This window comes from Leptidea sinapis, chromosome 26, assembly GCF_905404315.1.
Source record: "Leptidea sinapis chromosome 26, ilLepSina1.1, whole genome shotgun sequence".
In the NCBI taxonomy this organism is placed as follows: Eukaryota; Metazoa; Arthropoda; class Insecta; order Lepidoptera; family Pieridae; genus Leptidea; species Leptidea sinapis.
Genome location: NC_066290.1, coordinates 7,197,618 through 7,214,367, shown reverse-complemented (window position 1 = coordinate 7,214,367; position 16,750 = coordinate 7,197,618). Strand labels below are relative to the sequence as shown.

The 16,750-nt window shown below is 34.7% G+C and overlaps 1 long non-coding RNA gene across 2 annotated transcripts; it reads left to right on the top strand.

The window, feature by feature from the left end:
- Positions 1-7,148: 7,148 nt before the first annotated feature.
- Positions 7,149-16,322, top strand: LOC126972375 (uncharacterized). 2 transcript variants are annotated; one of them, XR_007731126.1, is made up of 3 exons: positions 7,149-7,194; positions 9,872-9,979; positions 13,071-13,091. It is a non-coding gene; the product is annotated as an uncharacterized LOC126972375 (long non-coding RNA). The 2 variants fall into 2 exon arrangements; XR_007731125.1 differs by lacking the exons at positions 7,149-7,194; positions 9,872-9,979 and adding exons at positions 12,695-12,832; positions 16,263-16,322 and having other exon boundaries at positions 13,071-13,148.
- The last annotated feature ends 428 nt before the right edge of the window (positions 16,323-16,750 follow it).

Here is a 16,750-nt window from a genome sequence, read left to right as displayed (position 1 = left end):
GTCGATCTAATTCCTAGCCAACAGATATGTTTGAAGGTAATAGTAAAATCTATAGGTACCTATTTATCGACGTGTATTCACATATTCCCGGTTCATACGAAAAAGCCCTTACAATATTATATTTTATTATAACAGTTGTTATTTCAATATTATTCTGCATAGTGAGTTTACCTTTGTAATTAAAGAGATTAACGAATTATTAATCACCAGCCTTAATGCAGCTCTGGATTCCGTTGGCTTTCTGTTATCTTTTGTGATAAATAATCGGTGACTAGCTATAGGATAGGGTCCATGTAACATAGGTATTTAATGAAAATGTCTTTATTGATTTCAATTAATGCAATACCTATTCAGTGCGAATGTTTAACGTTTGCCTACTGTTGTGCTTTGTTTATGTGATCCGCGCCTCAGTTATTTTTGAGGATTGCGGTAAGTATACTTACTAAGTACTTACATAATTTAAAAAATATATAGGATTTTTTTATGGAAATGGAGGATCTCCTGATTTGAAGTGATCACCGCCGCCTTGAATCTCAGGAGCGTCGCCGGCCTTTAAGGAAGTGAATGTGTTGAGTTGAGAGAAGACTTGAGTTATTGCCGTGCTCTAGTTATGACGCCCAGATTCACTTCGTGCTCTTATAAGATTATAAATGAAACTGAAGGCTGTACCGTGTGTATAATATTTATATTATTATCATTAATTGACCATCTAAAACAGAAAATGTATTGTTTTTAAGTGATTTTTTAAAATTGAATTGTAAATTATATAATTTCGCTTGTTTATCTTCACTACGTTATCATCGAGCTAGGTGATTGAACCTTTGAATAGCCGCGCCTGCGAATTTAACATTGTAACCCAAATACAATCAACATAGGTACCTTTACCGTTACTTGTAGTAACCTAAAAAGATTGATACTTTGAACTGCGGCTGGTTACCCGCACCTCTGTACAATTCATGAGTTGACGCCAGTAGTAAAGGGCTTGAAAAAGTTAATTTTATTTTAATTATGTGACGTTTTTGTTGAATTACTTACCTCTCAATGTTTGATTTTTTTAAAGTATAGTACAACAGCCCGAAAATAGCTAATTTGTCACTATTGATGCAACTTAATAGAAGTAGGTGGCTAGTTTCCTTCTATTAATTTAAACCTTTACCTCTTTTGTAATGAATTGAACTTAACTTCACCTTGTTTTTTATTGCATCTATTGCATCCCGCAAGATGGCGTTAAAGAAGAATTGTAATTAGTGAAAATATAATTGACATAAAATAAGTAACCGTAAAAGTAATAGTTTTTATTTGTTTTCTGTTGATGTAACTCTCATTTTACAAGTAGGTATCACTTTTAAAAATTTAATGATAGTAGCTATTACTATTAGGTAATTATGTAGGTAAAGTCAAAGTTCTTTATTTGCCAGAAACATTTACAAGTGAAGTTGTTACAAATTTATGAGTTGGCACATGTTTCGTCTTGACAGACATGCAAATATTTCAGTGGTTTCGTTTATTAATATTATAATCTAACACAATCAATAATTGCTGCTACATTTAATTTGACCAACGTAAAGCTACACACATAAATAATACATTTCAATAAATAATTAAATGTTAAGAGATAATGTAGTAAAAATAATCACAAAAAATTATACATAGGGCACACTGTAGGTTTTGCACTTCTAGCTAATCGGAACTATTTGAATTTCGAATGTTATATTTTTTGAATCGTTGCAATCTTCTTAGTAAAGAAAAAGAATTGGCGGGAAATCATTTCTCAATTATTTTTCACACATCAAAGTTCTACGTACGCAACGAACTTGGAATTAAGTAGAAAAGATTTTAGAGCGATGATTTTTTATGATTTTAAAAGTTCTCTCTCCCCGCATGACTGCCGCTCGTCTTCAAAATGCTTTTGGGAGAGAAGCGCCTTGCTTGAGCACCGTGAGGCGATGGTTTGCTGAATTTGAGAGAGGTCGAGTTTCTTTACATGACGAATTTCGTGGAGGGCGGCCTGCCGTCAACGAAAATAATGTGGCTACTGTTTAGCGACTAATTGAAGAAAACCCGCGGATTACCTATTTGAGGACTATTGGGGATTGGTATGAGCCAAATTCAGAAAATTTTACACGAAGAACTCAAAGTTCGGAAACTTTGATGGAGGACTTTGATGAGGGATGGTGCTCACAGATGCTAATGGAGTACGACCACGGATATTCTAATGCTGTTTATGACATTGTAACAGGAGACGAAATGAGTATTTATTGTTTTGAACCCGAAAAACAACAGCAATCTTGTGAATGCGTGTTTGAAAATGAGATTCCTCTTGAAGATCAAAAGAGTGTTAATGCCGAGTGGTATTCTACCATTTGTTTACCCAGGGTGTTAAAAAAAGTTCGCGAAATACGATCAAAAAGCCATGTTCTCCTACATCATGACAACGCTTCTTCACACAAGCCAAAACAAAAGTTTCGAAAAAGTACAATTCGTCACCCATCCTGCACATAGCTCCGACTTAGCAACCTATGATTTCTGTATTTTTCTCAAAATCAAAGATTTGATGAGAGGTTTCAGTTTTACCAATTCCGAAGAGGCAGTGATAGCGTTCAATCAGCACGTAGAAAATATGACTTCAGATCTGTGGTCCTCCTGTTTTAAAAAATGGTTATGTTGTTTTTAAGTTACGCAAAACTTTTAGTGTGACCGTAATATTAAAAATAGTATTGGTGCCAGTTACCACTTCGATTGATAAGTTACGTTTATTGAGTAAAAACAATATTTTAATAGTGTTAATGATTTAAATTTAAATCTATTTATCACTGTCTCCTCTCTTATTTCTTTCTTCCTATTAAATATTTTTACACACAAGTCTAGTAGGATCACGCGATGGAAACAAAGAACAGTCGCCCAGCCGAGTGAATAAATTTAAATTTTTCTTAACAGATAAACTAGGTTCTACTACATAAATTTCGGTAACAGTCAGTATGTTTACATTTAAAAATAGTGGTCTACAGCTATCGAAGAGCCCTATACCAGCCACAGCCATAATATAATAAATAAATAGGATTTAAAATCACTTATTGAACGTCAAAAACCACCCATTCAAAAGAGACTGCCTCAGACCTGAGAAGAATGGGCGCAAGAAACTCAGCGGGCTTTTTTTAAATATAAAATATGGATTACAATGTGATATCGTACAATAAACATTTATAATTAAAGAGCCTGAGGGTGTTCGCTTTATTCCCAGTCCGTGGTGTCATTAAGAAAATCGTTATGCTATAATAACCTTTCCCACACAAACGTTTTTTAACAATTCTTTTAAATTTCGTAACATTTGTTTTGTACATTTTCTGGGATCATATTGTAGAAGCATATACATCGCCCAATAAAAGACTTACTAACTCGACCCAACCGAGTAGTAGGCATAACAAGTTTATGTTTGTTCCTCGTGTTAACATTATGAATGTCACAGTTTTTAGAAAATTCCTCAATGTGCTTATGAACATACAGAACATTATCAAAAATGTATTGAGAAGCAACAGTCAAAAATTTTATTTCTTTTATTTTTATATATTTTATAAATCGCGCGAATAGCCCTCTTCTGCAGCACAAAGATGGTATTAATATCGGCCGCACTGCCCCATAACAATATACCATAGGACATAATACTATGAAAATAACTAAAGTATACTAATCTGGCCGTATCTATGTCAGTTAACCGTCTAATTTTCTTAACCGCATATGCTGCAAAACTAAGCCTATTCGCCAATCCTTCTATAAATTATAGATGCTATATAGCCGCAATAGGCAATGATTGCAGCATCTTTTGATATAGTCTTTCTGGTACGCCTAAGAGCAAAAACAAATTTATGTATCCTTTAACCAGTGTTTCTTTATGAGCCTTCGAGTCTTAAATTTTTATCTATACTGATACCAAGGAATTTTAGAGTAGAGATTCTGTTCTATTCTATTCTTTCTAGTGGCTTATGTGGAAGGGGCACCACAACTCTCCAATGTTACATTTCAGTAGACCAACAAGCTTAGAGTGTGTCATTTGATCGGTGTAAACGAATTTACAAGTGATTATATAGTAATGACCGGTTCCCAGAATCAAAACAGATTTATTTTCTTATTGTACCTGAAACAAATATACATGCTGTTAGATTATAATGGACAAACACTAATAATATTACTTATATAACTCTCAACTCAATCCTGTACCTAATCAGAAAAGCATTCTTCAACATCAACAAGAAAACATTTCTAAAAATCTATAAAACTTATATCAGACCATTACTGGAGTATTCATTATAGGATATAGAATTGTTGGAAAGGGTACAGAGGCGAGCCACTAAGTTGCCTAGGGAACTGAAAAATCTTACATATGAACAAATACTTACACAGCTTGGACTCAGCACCCTCAAAAGCAGGCGAGAAAGAGGCGATCTAATTGAAACATACAAAATACTAAATAATTATTATAATGTCCCAAATTTTGACTGATGTTTCCAAGGAAGAGCAATCCTAGACTAAGGGGACATGATATGAAGCTAGAATATCAATTAGCATCTTCAAATCCATTGAAACACTTTCTGACCAACAGAGTTGTTCATATATGGAATAGATTGCCCAAAGATGTGGTTAAATCAAAATCTGTTAATCAGTTTAAGAATAGACTGGACAAACATTTGGAAAGGTATATTCAGTTCGGTCGCGCAGCAAAATCCCTATCCCCTCCAAGCCTGCCGTAAGGAACTTCGTTCCAATAATAATAATAATAAAACATTTATTGTGTCAGTTATAACTTAATATTATTTTGTTTAATATATTTACATAAAGTATTTACAAAAGGAGTGAACACGAAGGTCAGGAGGATTCCAGGAGAGATTCTTCTTCAATTGATTTACCTTGATGACTGATGATGTAATGATAGATTTATGTGTCACTACCATTCTGGTGATATTTATTTTGTTAAATCAATTTTTAATAAAACGATAAAATGTATATGTTATGATCATAAAATTATTTTAAACAGCAATTAGGTATGGCTACCTACTTAAGTAGCTGTTGTCAATAATTCCGATAAACACCGGAAATTAGGTAGATATTATTTATGACCGTAATTAAATGCTTAGTAGTTTTATTATGAATCAGATAAAGATATACGATCCCTTAACATTTAATTCACCTATTATAAAAATCTTTTCATAATAGAACTGATTCAACAAGGATATAAATAGTTATATGGGTTTAAAGATAATATCTATAGTAGTTGTCTTATCTCCAGTTGTTTTATGTTTGCTGATGATATATCGATTCTCATGTCTTCTAATACTGATAATTTAAATGAATATTAATCGGACATTAACTGTATATGTGGAGTTGGTCCGACCTATTCATGTAAAGACTCATTTAAAAAGTTAAAGTTTTTTGACATTGCCAAAAGAAAATAATAATTTAAGTATTTAAAAGGGCCATTGAATTGAATCCTCGTTCCACCAGATTACCGGATAGACTGGTTTATGGCCACTGTCCCAGAACAACATTACTTATACCTAAAACTATTTAGGATTATTTGTAATCTGAGTATTTATTTACCTACTAAGCTACGCAATGTGTATAAAACTATTCAATCATCTACCTCCAGGAATAAAAAAAACTTACCACAGAAACGATTTACTGGACTCCTGTTTAAATAGTTAATCGACAAAAATTTTTGTGTTATGGATTTTTTTAATTTTAAGTTAAATTTTTGAATGCTAATTTAAATTAGCCGAATACAAGACACTACAATAAATTTAAGATCTTTAATGTATAGTGTATTCGACGCAATAAATAAATTTCATTTCCTGTGGCGTAGCGTGCATCGGCGGGGCCCCGTATAAAAATGTGTTTGGTGGCCACGTGTGTATGTCCGCTTGGGTTGTTTTGTTCTAGACGAAGCTATCCCGCTCAAAGTCACGTGTGGCGAGTGTAGGTACCTTTATTTCATTTGGCTTAGCACCAACTTCAAAGATATCAATAGGTAGCACATATAAATAATAGTATTTTATTAATATTAAAGGTAAAGGCTTGCATAAGAGGTGTAGGTATTAAATTAAATTTTTAGTTATTTGATACTTTTCAGTTTTTAGTGCCCCATAGTATTAGTATGGTAGCGCACGCACGGCGGTTAACCGCATTTGGTTTTCCATTCAGTCTAGACTGGGCGAGCGCAGAGGACAGATCTTTAGGTGATATTGCCTTACGAAATGCAGTGCCTTTGTATTGTAGATACTGGCCCACATATTGAATTAATTTGTCAAAGTACCAATTACTACATTCTGTTGTAATTAATAAACTCAACGGGATACTGCCGCACGTCGTTGTACATTTTGCAAAAATTTCCTTTCTATGTCTTTGATCTGTTAATGGGTGTACCCAGTACCTATGACTATTTTGAAAACCAAAGCCGCAACACACGCTGCTCGCCAGAAATCCATGGTGATGCTGGAATAAAATTAAGCAAAACGCTCCGCTCGAAAGCCTTAGGCTTAGCACGCACTGCATTAATTAATTAATAGCGGCCAATCCGTCATACTTTTGTATGATTATGACGTTTTAACACATCTTTCTTAAAAATAAATGTAATCATTAATAAAAAAAATACTGATACATATCTTGTGTATTGTGTCTAGGTTTCTATTAAAAACAGAAAATACAAATTTCAAGAAACAAATTCATTATTATCCTCCAAATATCTGTTACTTTGCTCAAATTTTACCTGAATTGTGGCCGTTCATGATGTACTTATAAATTGTAAAAGCAAAGAAAACATTGGGATAGAAGCCTCGCTTTAATGGAGGTTCCATAATATGATAAACATTTATTTTTTAATGGAAAAGGGGGACAAACGAGTGTACGGGTCACCTGGTGTTAAGTGATTACCACCGCCCACATTCTCTTGCAACACCAGAGAAATCACGGGAGTGTTACCGGCCTGTAAGGAAAGTGTACCCGCTGTTTTGGAGAGTACCACCCCTATCGTATCTTCCCAGAAACACCGCACCATAACGAAGTTCAATCCACAGTTGCTTACTTGGTTCGTACGTGGAAGAAAGATACTTTAAAACCGCACTGTGGGGGACCGCCACACATCCAAATGGTGGGGATGATATCACAATTTGTGCCGAGTCGTGCGAAAATGGAATTCGGCGGCAGGTGAAACAGCTTTTTTTTGAAACAATTTATTGCACAAATTTGTAAGGATTAAGTACTCAAAAGCAGTTATTTCTTGGGAGAGGTGTAATGTAATTTCTGGATACAATTTTTTCTGATGTATCGCTTTCCCTTGCTCAGCTTCCTGACCAATCATATTTATCCTTTAATTATATTTATGATTTGGGTTATAAAGTATTAGGAGCTCCCTCAATACTCATAGATTTATATAAGTAGGTTATTAACGACGGAGTACAGAATCAACATAATAACCACCTACCTTTTTTTGAAGTATCTACCTAGGTAGGTCCTACCTAATCGTAACAAGTTAATTTTCTAATCATAAGTAGGTAGGTAGGTATTTTATTAAATACTCAAATTAATTAAAAATCAATAAGCCCGTCTTAAAATCATCATAACAAATATTTGATGCTCAATATCTGAGTACAAAGTATTTTTATGTAAGTTTAACAATAATAATATACGGTAGGTAGGTATGTTACGTTTACTACCTACGTTTTATGTGTGTGTTAGGTTGATAATAAATACAACAACACGATAACAATAATAAGTATACAAACCCGTTAAACTTTATAAGTGAGTGAATAATTACATGTTAAGTATTAAAATATGTTATTTATATTTATTTTTACCGCTATTATCGTTTTTAATCACGTGGCATTAACAAGAATTATGTGCAAGCGATAATTAATCACGCTCTACAAATATCTTTACTAACTAAAGAAGTTAAATATATTTTTATTTTTTATGTAAGTTAAGCGGTTGTTTAGTATTTTAGTATGGTAACCAAACACAAAAATATAAGGGGCAGAAGCAATAACAATCTCTCGTCTCAAAGTCGGGCGGGCCGCAAATAATAATTAGATATTCATAATATTTCTTAATAGACTAACTTAATATTATTTCCTTATTCTCTTATATTCGGTGAGTAGGTCCTTATTACCCCCAAATGGGGCTTGTAGGTGACCAATTAGTGCTCTAGGGTAATAATGTAGCTAGAAATGCCCTAGGGAGGTAAGTAATTAAAAAAAAAACTCTTCACTCTTTCCAAAAGTTCGCGTATACCTAACCATCACACTGGCAATAGACATCATGCATTCAGCCCAATGACAAGAGAGGTCGCTTCGCTATTCAGCCTTGTCTTCGTATGAGTATAATAGTCATCAATTTTAAATATCAAACGGAAAAGCTCAATTTCGTTGCTGAAAAAAATAATTAAAAAAAAGATGAAAAATGGCGGGAATAGAAAACTTTTATTTTAAATATTGATTTTAGGATTTTTTTATAATTACGTGCTAATTAGGAAAAAAACATGAGTTCTGCAAGTGATGAAAATATATGCTGCACTCCCGATTCAATGAAAATGGAAGCTGAAGCAGCAATTAACAATATTTTATTATTGTAATGTCAGTTTTTTTCTACTTACCTCACAATCGAGATGTAAAGCAGAGTAGTTAGCTCGGGTGTAAGCATCAGTTCCACCCTCGAACTATAGCCGACCTCACTGCGTTTGTGCGCCTAAATATCTCGGGCTGCAATTGCAATGCCTTACAGCCCTTGGCTACTAATCGACTATTTTTGTCATTTAATAAGATGGTGCCACTATTAACGGGCTACTGGGTGACCGGAGAATTGGCATGACAGAAACATTAGATCTACATCTGCGTATTTGAGGGTTTGACCCCTGTAACTTGCTATGGTCATAGCAATATTCACTTTCAGGAAAAATTGCAGTCTCTTGAATACAAAGGAAAGGTCATTGGGAATCTAATGACTTGCAATTTAATGTCATTACAAAGTAATTACAAAAAAATTTTGGCGGTTTTAAATTTCTAAGTAGCATCGTGCGTGTACTAATATGCATAAGTATTTTATGGTATGGAAGACCTGGTGGTTTAAAAAAAAACTACATTTAAAAAGATCGACTTCAAAAACTGTAAAGTATCAAATAACTAAAAATTTAATTAAATACATCTCTTGTGCAAACCTTTGCCTTTAATATTAATAAAATACTATTATTTATATTATGTGCTACCTATTGATAGGTTTTAAGTCAGTGCCAAGCCCTAAACAAAATAAAACTTAATATTATAAACGCTTACTTACTGTAATTATTAAGGTTGTCTGGCCACGCATGTCTGTCTAGACGAAGCTATCCCGCTCAAAGTCACGCGTGGCGAGTGTAGGTACCTTTATTACATTTGGCTTGGCACCGACTTCAAAGCTATCAATATGTAGCACATACAAATAATAGTATTTTATTAAAATTAAAGGTAAAGGTTTGCAGAGGTGTATTAAATTCAATTTTTAGTTACTTATTTGATACTTTTCAGTTTTCGAAGTCGGTTTTTTTAAACGTAGTTCTTTTTAATTTTTTGTGTCAGTTAATAATTATAATATATAATCAACCTGAATGAAAACTCCTAAAAAGCCGTACACAAAAAACAATTATAACATCGAAGTAAACAAAAAATTTCATAAAAAGTGTTCATAAAATGAAAACTACTAAATAATCCTTTCTACACAATTACGTCATTATATTAGCCAGCGGGTTTCAGCTGTGCGTTGATTGACCAGTCAGTCAGTTTCTGCTTTTATAATATTCTTAGATAGACATAAGATATATAGAATCTATTCACATGAATTTGCTTTTTTACAGGGTCCGCTTACGACTTAGTGACTGTTAATATACAAGGATGCGACAGATTGATGCCATGCTTCGTTACTCTTGGTGAAAAAATACCTGTCAATGTCAGATTCTATGCAGGTAAATTATTATTTTTATGCCACACCTTTACTGGAAGTAGGTACCCGTGTATTGCCTGAAAGTGCCTTATATAACTATTACCTACAAATATGCAGGCGAAAAACTTGTATGATATTCCATTATGAACGTGAAATAGTGGTCAGAAAAGTTATATGAAAATGCATTAATTCTAACTTGTTTTTATTTCATTTTGGATATTGATATTTTTTCACAGACTGTCATCTTACTAGCTATTGGGACTTCGTTTAGATTTCTACTTTCAATTTATAAAATTGATATTTGCAATGTTAATATTAGCTAATTAAATTAATATTAGCTAAAATTAAAATAATTTGTTATGTTTTTCTTTTTTAAGTGATAACCCTCACTTCTAGGATTAATACACAAATAAAATTTGAAAACAATTTTTTTTTCAACGATGCGAGACTCGAACCCACGACCTCTGGCGTTCCGTGCCAGTGCTCTGCCAACTGAGCTAACCGTTCGAGTGACGTATGGTCATAAAATCTTGTATGCTTTGTTAAACTCTCAGGTTGTGGCTTTATCTACAGGATCTACTTTACAGTTGATAACCTGCTCAATCCCCAATATTTGCACATTAGTAAATTGACTTAAGATGTCTGTTCGTGGGTTTGAGTCGCACATCATTCATAAAATTTTGTTTTCAAATTTTATTTGTGAAAATTAAAATAGTATGTTTTCATTTTACAAAAAAAAGTTTTAAAGTGTGATTCCGTTACTCGGCTGTATTGAGGCTCTCCACGTCGTGAAAATCTCTACAAGTTGCATCTTGCTGTTACTGAACAATGTTGTAGTCTCACTTATCAAATTATCTACTGGACACTGGTTTTTTTTTTTCACCCGCATTGGCACTAGATTTTACACAATTTCCTATCTAAAAAGATCTTGAGATATTTTGGCCATATTGCCCGACGCCTTTCCAGTAATTTAGACAAACTGATAGTCATAGGCAAGGTGGAGGGCAAAAGACTACGCGGACGATCACCTAGACGCTGGCCGGACCAGATCAAGACACTCACTGGCCTACCACTTACGACCGCAATAAGGAAGGCCGAGGACCGAATGGAGTGGAAGGCTTTAGTCACCAACGCTACGATAATTTTGATTTACGGACACGACCCTGAGAAATATAGAACTCGACCAAGAAGAAGAGACACTTGGTACCACAGAGGCCCCTTTTATGTCTCCAAACAGTAGTAGTCAAGTACTAGATACTTGGTTTCGGTTTGAATGGCGCAGCGCCGAGCTAGTTAAGCAAACTTATATGGCCGGTACTACATTGGAAGCGGAGTAGGTCTGGCCAGCAGGTTCGACCTGGCCAGACCAGACCAGTCCAGACTCGGCCCTTCTACACTGCAGCGAGACAGGAGGGGAAGAAGCAGTCAGAATCCAGAGTCAGTACTGTGTGAACTCTGACGAGCCAAGGTGTGGAAAGTGCAAATTTTATGAGTTTCTATACCTTTGACCTCTTGAAAGATGGACGACGAAATTATTGATTTCATGTTATTGGACAGGAACATATTATTAAATACACGTAAAAGTAAATGGGTCCATGAGTTCAATGAAGAGCACCGTAAAAGTGAATTTTACACAACCTGCCTACCTATGCGCAATCACCCTGATAAATTCAAAAAGTATGTATCATAGAATGGCGCTCGAAACTTTTGATAACATTCTGTATCACATATAAGTAGACCTACGGAACTGGAGCAACTTCAGGAGTTGTATAGAGACAGCAAAAAAACTGGAGTCTGGACTGGACGAAAAACAAACCTGTTTGGTTGTTGTCAGACCAGTTCAGACTTGTTCCGCCTCCCCGGAGCGAGCACTGGCTCCAGTGTAGGAGGCGACACGGCGCGCGTGTCAATATTTGTTTTGTTCGGTCCCGACCAGACCCGCCCAGACCGTCTGGTCGGGAGAAATTCCGCTTCTAATGTATGATCGGCCTAAGAGTTCACATTTCATATCTTAAGAAATTTAGGATTTCAATAACGCTCCTGTGATTCCTCTGGTGTTGCAAGAGGTTGTGGGCGGCGGTGCTCACTTAACAACAGGTGACCCGTACGCTCGTTTGTCCTCCTATTCCATTTGGGGGCTAATGAGACTTCACATCTTATGTCTCAAGGTGACGAGCGCAATTCTAGCTTTTTCAATTTCCCAGAATTTTTGGGTTTTTCATGATTCCTGAGTGGTACTGCATTGTGATGGGCAGGGCATATTGGCTTGGGGATAGAACCAATTAGTTTAGTTAAAAAAAATAGACATAAATGATTTAGAACAATAAAAACATTCTCTTAGGTAGGTAATTATCAACAATGTGGCGATGACGAGTCGAGACGGAAAGCAAATATGTATACTTACTCAACATACTCACAGTATATTATTATCACAAAAAATTACATCATAATTATTTGTTAGTGACTTACAGGGGCCAAACCCAGTAGTATTCATTTTATGAAAATTTTTGTCTATGCGGATGATATAATTGTTTTTGGTGTACGGAGGTTTTGGTTTAAGGAGTTTTCATTCCGGTGGATTATATATTGCTGTTATTAAAAGACACAAAAAAAGTAAAAAATAAACACCAATAGGTAGAAAATTTATTGAATAAGGCGTTACTTTGCGGAAATCCATAATTATACAAATGATTTGAGTTTTCTTTAGTGTTAATTCCGCCAATATTTGTTTTCGTGCCAGATTTTGGCGAGACAACACGTCCGTGTCGAATTGTTTTAAAACTAATATTGGCGGAATTAACACTAAAGAAAACTTAAATCATTTGTATACCAATAGGTAGCATATATAAATAATAATATTTTATTCAGATTAAAGGTAAAGGTTTTCATATGAGGTGTATTAAATTAATTTTTAAGTTATTTGATACTTTTCAGTTTATGAAGTCGGTTTTTTTAATTAAGTACCTTATTCATTTTTTAATAACCTTAAAAAAATTCCTTGCATTTTAACGCTCAACTGGAGCCAAATGACCGGAACTAATTATAAACTTGTTATGTTAAAATTTAAATCACTTGAATCATTTAAATATTATTTAATTTATATGTGATTTTAGATTTTGCATCTCGGGATTTGGATCAAGATGTCGTCATTAAATTAAACTTTGTGGACTCAAGAACACCTGTAACACCGGGTGAGTAGATATTATTACTATTATTACGTAAATATGAAAATAGGTAGAAGAAATACTTCATTACTCATAAAACATAGACAACCTTTATGCACAGCCACTTGATACCAGTTTACGTTGTACGTGGTCGCCATTCGAGGACTTTACTGCCCCAATGTGCTGCCATCTGTCCGTTAAACTGTAAACTACTCAAAAGCTAGGGTTCCATTCTCGTCTCTCTTGTCCAAAACATGACCCAATCATAACAGAAAATTGGGAAACCGAATGGGATGGACGTACCTACCCTGTGACCGACTGATTTCATTTTGCCGCTTTTTGGCTTTGGATCTGTATCTAGGCTACTGTTTGCATCGGCGACACTAAATGCCAGCGACCTTGAGCGATATCAGTTCACATCTGCCGGCCCGCAATCTATGTAACAGAGCCAATATTTTCAAAATTCTTGCGTGGAAAACAGGATATATGCTTACAATCCTCGTTATTCTCTACTAATCTGAATAAATGAACCTACACAAAAAAGTACAAGCTATAAGAATAACTTTTCTGAGAGAAGTACCCAAAAAAATGCGTCACGCCATGCCAAAAAACTTGTTTAACTTCAAAGAAAAGTGGTAGTTCAAAAAGGCTCGGCAGCGTTAACCAACAGCAAGCATTAGCAACCTACAAATAAGACTTAAGGATATGTGTAACAGGATTAAGTAGTGTTCATAGCTCGAAATGCTATACTTTCACCACAAAACTTGTCTAAAAACACCATGTTTGCGTGTTTTCTGCTTACTCTTCGCGTTAAAGCCGTGCTTAACCACTGTTTGCAATTTGTAGATAGCAAAAATTAGCTAAGAGATATCAATAAATATAATAAAATCCAGGAAAGGTGAAAAGACAAAGATTCAATATTATATATGTATATGTAGAGAAGACATTAGGAAATTAAAAATGGCGCGCGTACAAACTACACATGTACATTCACACATTTCTCCCTTAAACTTAGATAAGATACCAACAAGGTAGTTAATTAATATTATTATTATTATAATAATTATGAGTGTTTATTACTAACCGTACTAACTCTTGTTGCCTATTCTTCAGTTCACAAAAATAACCACAGCTATATCAATCAATCATTTCCTTTTAAATCAGCTCTTTATATACTTCAATCAGCTAAATTATAATAATAAATCTCTCCACCTTGACGTTGGCCGAATCGTCGACATTCAGTCGACGGAGCCAGTTAATACGTTACAGAAGTTTGACTTCTGACATGTGTAGTTTTAAAAAAAAACTACACATGTCAGAAGTCAAACTTCTTTGGAAATCTAATTTTTAAATCTCTCTCGGGAATGGCTGCTATTGTAATAATTTGAGTAAAATTGTCAATTTGTCAAAATACCCGTCAACAGATCTCATAATGAGAAATGGAGAGAATAATTTAACACCATTTATGTAGGACATAGATGAGCTTCCTATCGCCGTGGTTTCGAACTAAGACAACGGCCGTTCCCAATATTCAGTCTATCTCCGGTGGTGGGCTACATGAGATAAAAATCGTTACTATCGTTGAATTTTCTGTCCCAATAAACTTATCGACGGTAACTAACCTTATCCGTATATGCTGTCTGTCAATGGGAGGATGTATAGCTTACCAGCGATAGAAGATTGTATGGAAATTGCAATTCACGCGTCCCAATATAAGGCGATAAGAATTACTTATCGGGTATATTGGGACAGCTTCAGATTATTGACAGCTATTATTATTATTATTATTATTATATAATTACTGACAGTAGAAGGTAGTAATTTATATCTATCTGTAGATAGTACATATTGAGAACGGCCGTTAGAAGACAGACTTTCAATTTACCGTTCTTTCGAGGACCGAACTATAAAAAACTGGCTCAAGACAGTCGATTCAGTTTCTCGCGTTAATTTTAGGCCTTGTGTTTTATAATTCTGAATTTTATTTGAAACCATACAATAAATAGGTAGCACTTAATTATTATCAGTTGTTTTTTAGTATATTGGGAACGACCGTTACAAATCTTCCTAAAATGGGGATTCCTTTGGTGTTACAGGAAAAATATTCCATTAAAAAGGTGAGGTACCTATTGGAAACCAGTCTGGCAGTTTAATGCCTCTACATAATATCGCGACAGGATGTAACAGTGTACAACAATGATTTGTGTTGAAAATGATATTATGCGAAGAAGCGTAAATATATTAATATTTATAATTTCCTTATAACTCATATTAAAACAAGTCCGTCTCGGAACGATAGATAATAAATAACAAACAAGTCTGTAAACAACGAATGATATCTCGCATCATAACAAAATATAAGCGTTTTTTTCGCCATTAAGCTGCATAATATATTTAAATAAGAATTTATAAATAATTATAATTTTGTTGAAGATTTCCTTCTGATTGCGGCTTCCGTTAAGTTAGCGCGTTGAATTATTGTGTATACATTTTTTACTTCGTAGAATTTATATAGAAATAAATACACAAATAAAATTTAAAAAACAAAATTTTATGAACGGGAACGAGGATTCGAACCCACGGCCTCCGGCGTTCCGTGCCGGTGCTGAGGTCGTGGGTTTGAATCCCACATCGTTCATAAAATTTAGAAATGATGGTTATTACTTTAAAAATAAATATTAAGGAAAGGCTTTTTTTTAATGAAAATAAGGGACGAAACGAGCAGGAAGTTCAGGTGATGGTTATTGATACGCCCTGCCCATTACAGAGCATTGCCGCTCAGGTTTCTTAAAATACCCAAAAATTCTGAGCGTTACTACAGATACGATCGTCACCTTGAGACATAAGATGTTAAGTCTCATTTGCCCATTAATTTCAGTAGCTACGGCGCCCTTCAGACCAAAACACAATAATGTTTACACATTACTGTTCCACGGCAGTAATCCGCGCCGTTGTGGTACCCATAATCTAGCCGGCATAATTACATTATTTTCTTTTTAAGCTGATATACAGTCGAGCAATTCAAAGTTTCGGTACATTTTTAAATCTAGAATGTTCTAGGTGTCACGTGAAATAAGTTTCACTCTGAAACTTGGGACCAAGAATTTATTTACTCAAAATGATTGAAATTTTCATTTTCAGAACCATGCGATATATTGTTCTGTCCCGTGCAAACAGATGCAATCACCTCTTTCACCAGTGTAATGTCTGTTCCAACGAACATGGCTTTGGTAAGATATCATCTCTTGATTATATTACTTATATCATATAGACACGGACTAGTTAAAAAATAAGAACTCCGTGTCACCTTACATAACAGTGAAGCATCAAAACAAGCCGATTAACGTGTATATACCTATGTATTTGGGGCTATCCCCACGCACACTTACACTACTACAGTCCGATAGGCGGCCATTATGAGAATTGTCATCGTCTGTGACAGATCAGTTTGCGTCTCAATAAAATATTTTAAAAATGCCGTTATGCGTTGTGAAAAAGTGTAAAAACGATAAGTATTTGTGGCCATATATGATTATTTAAGGGAGCAAAAATTGTGGAACTAGTATCCCCCATAACCGCACACACACTAGCATAACGGTGCTTCACTTGCTAATATCACAGCGCGGATT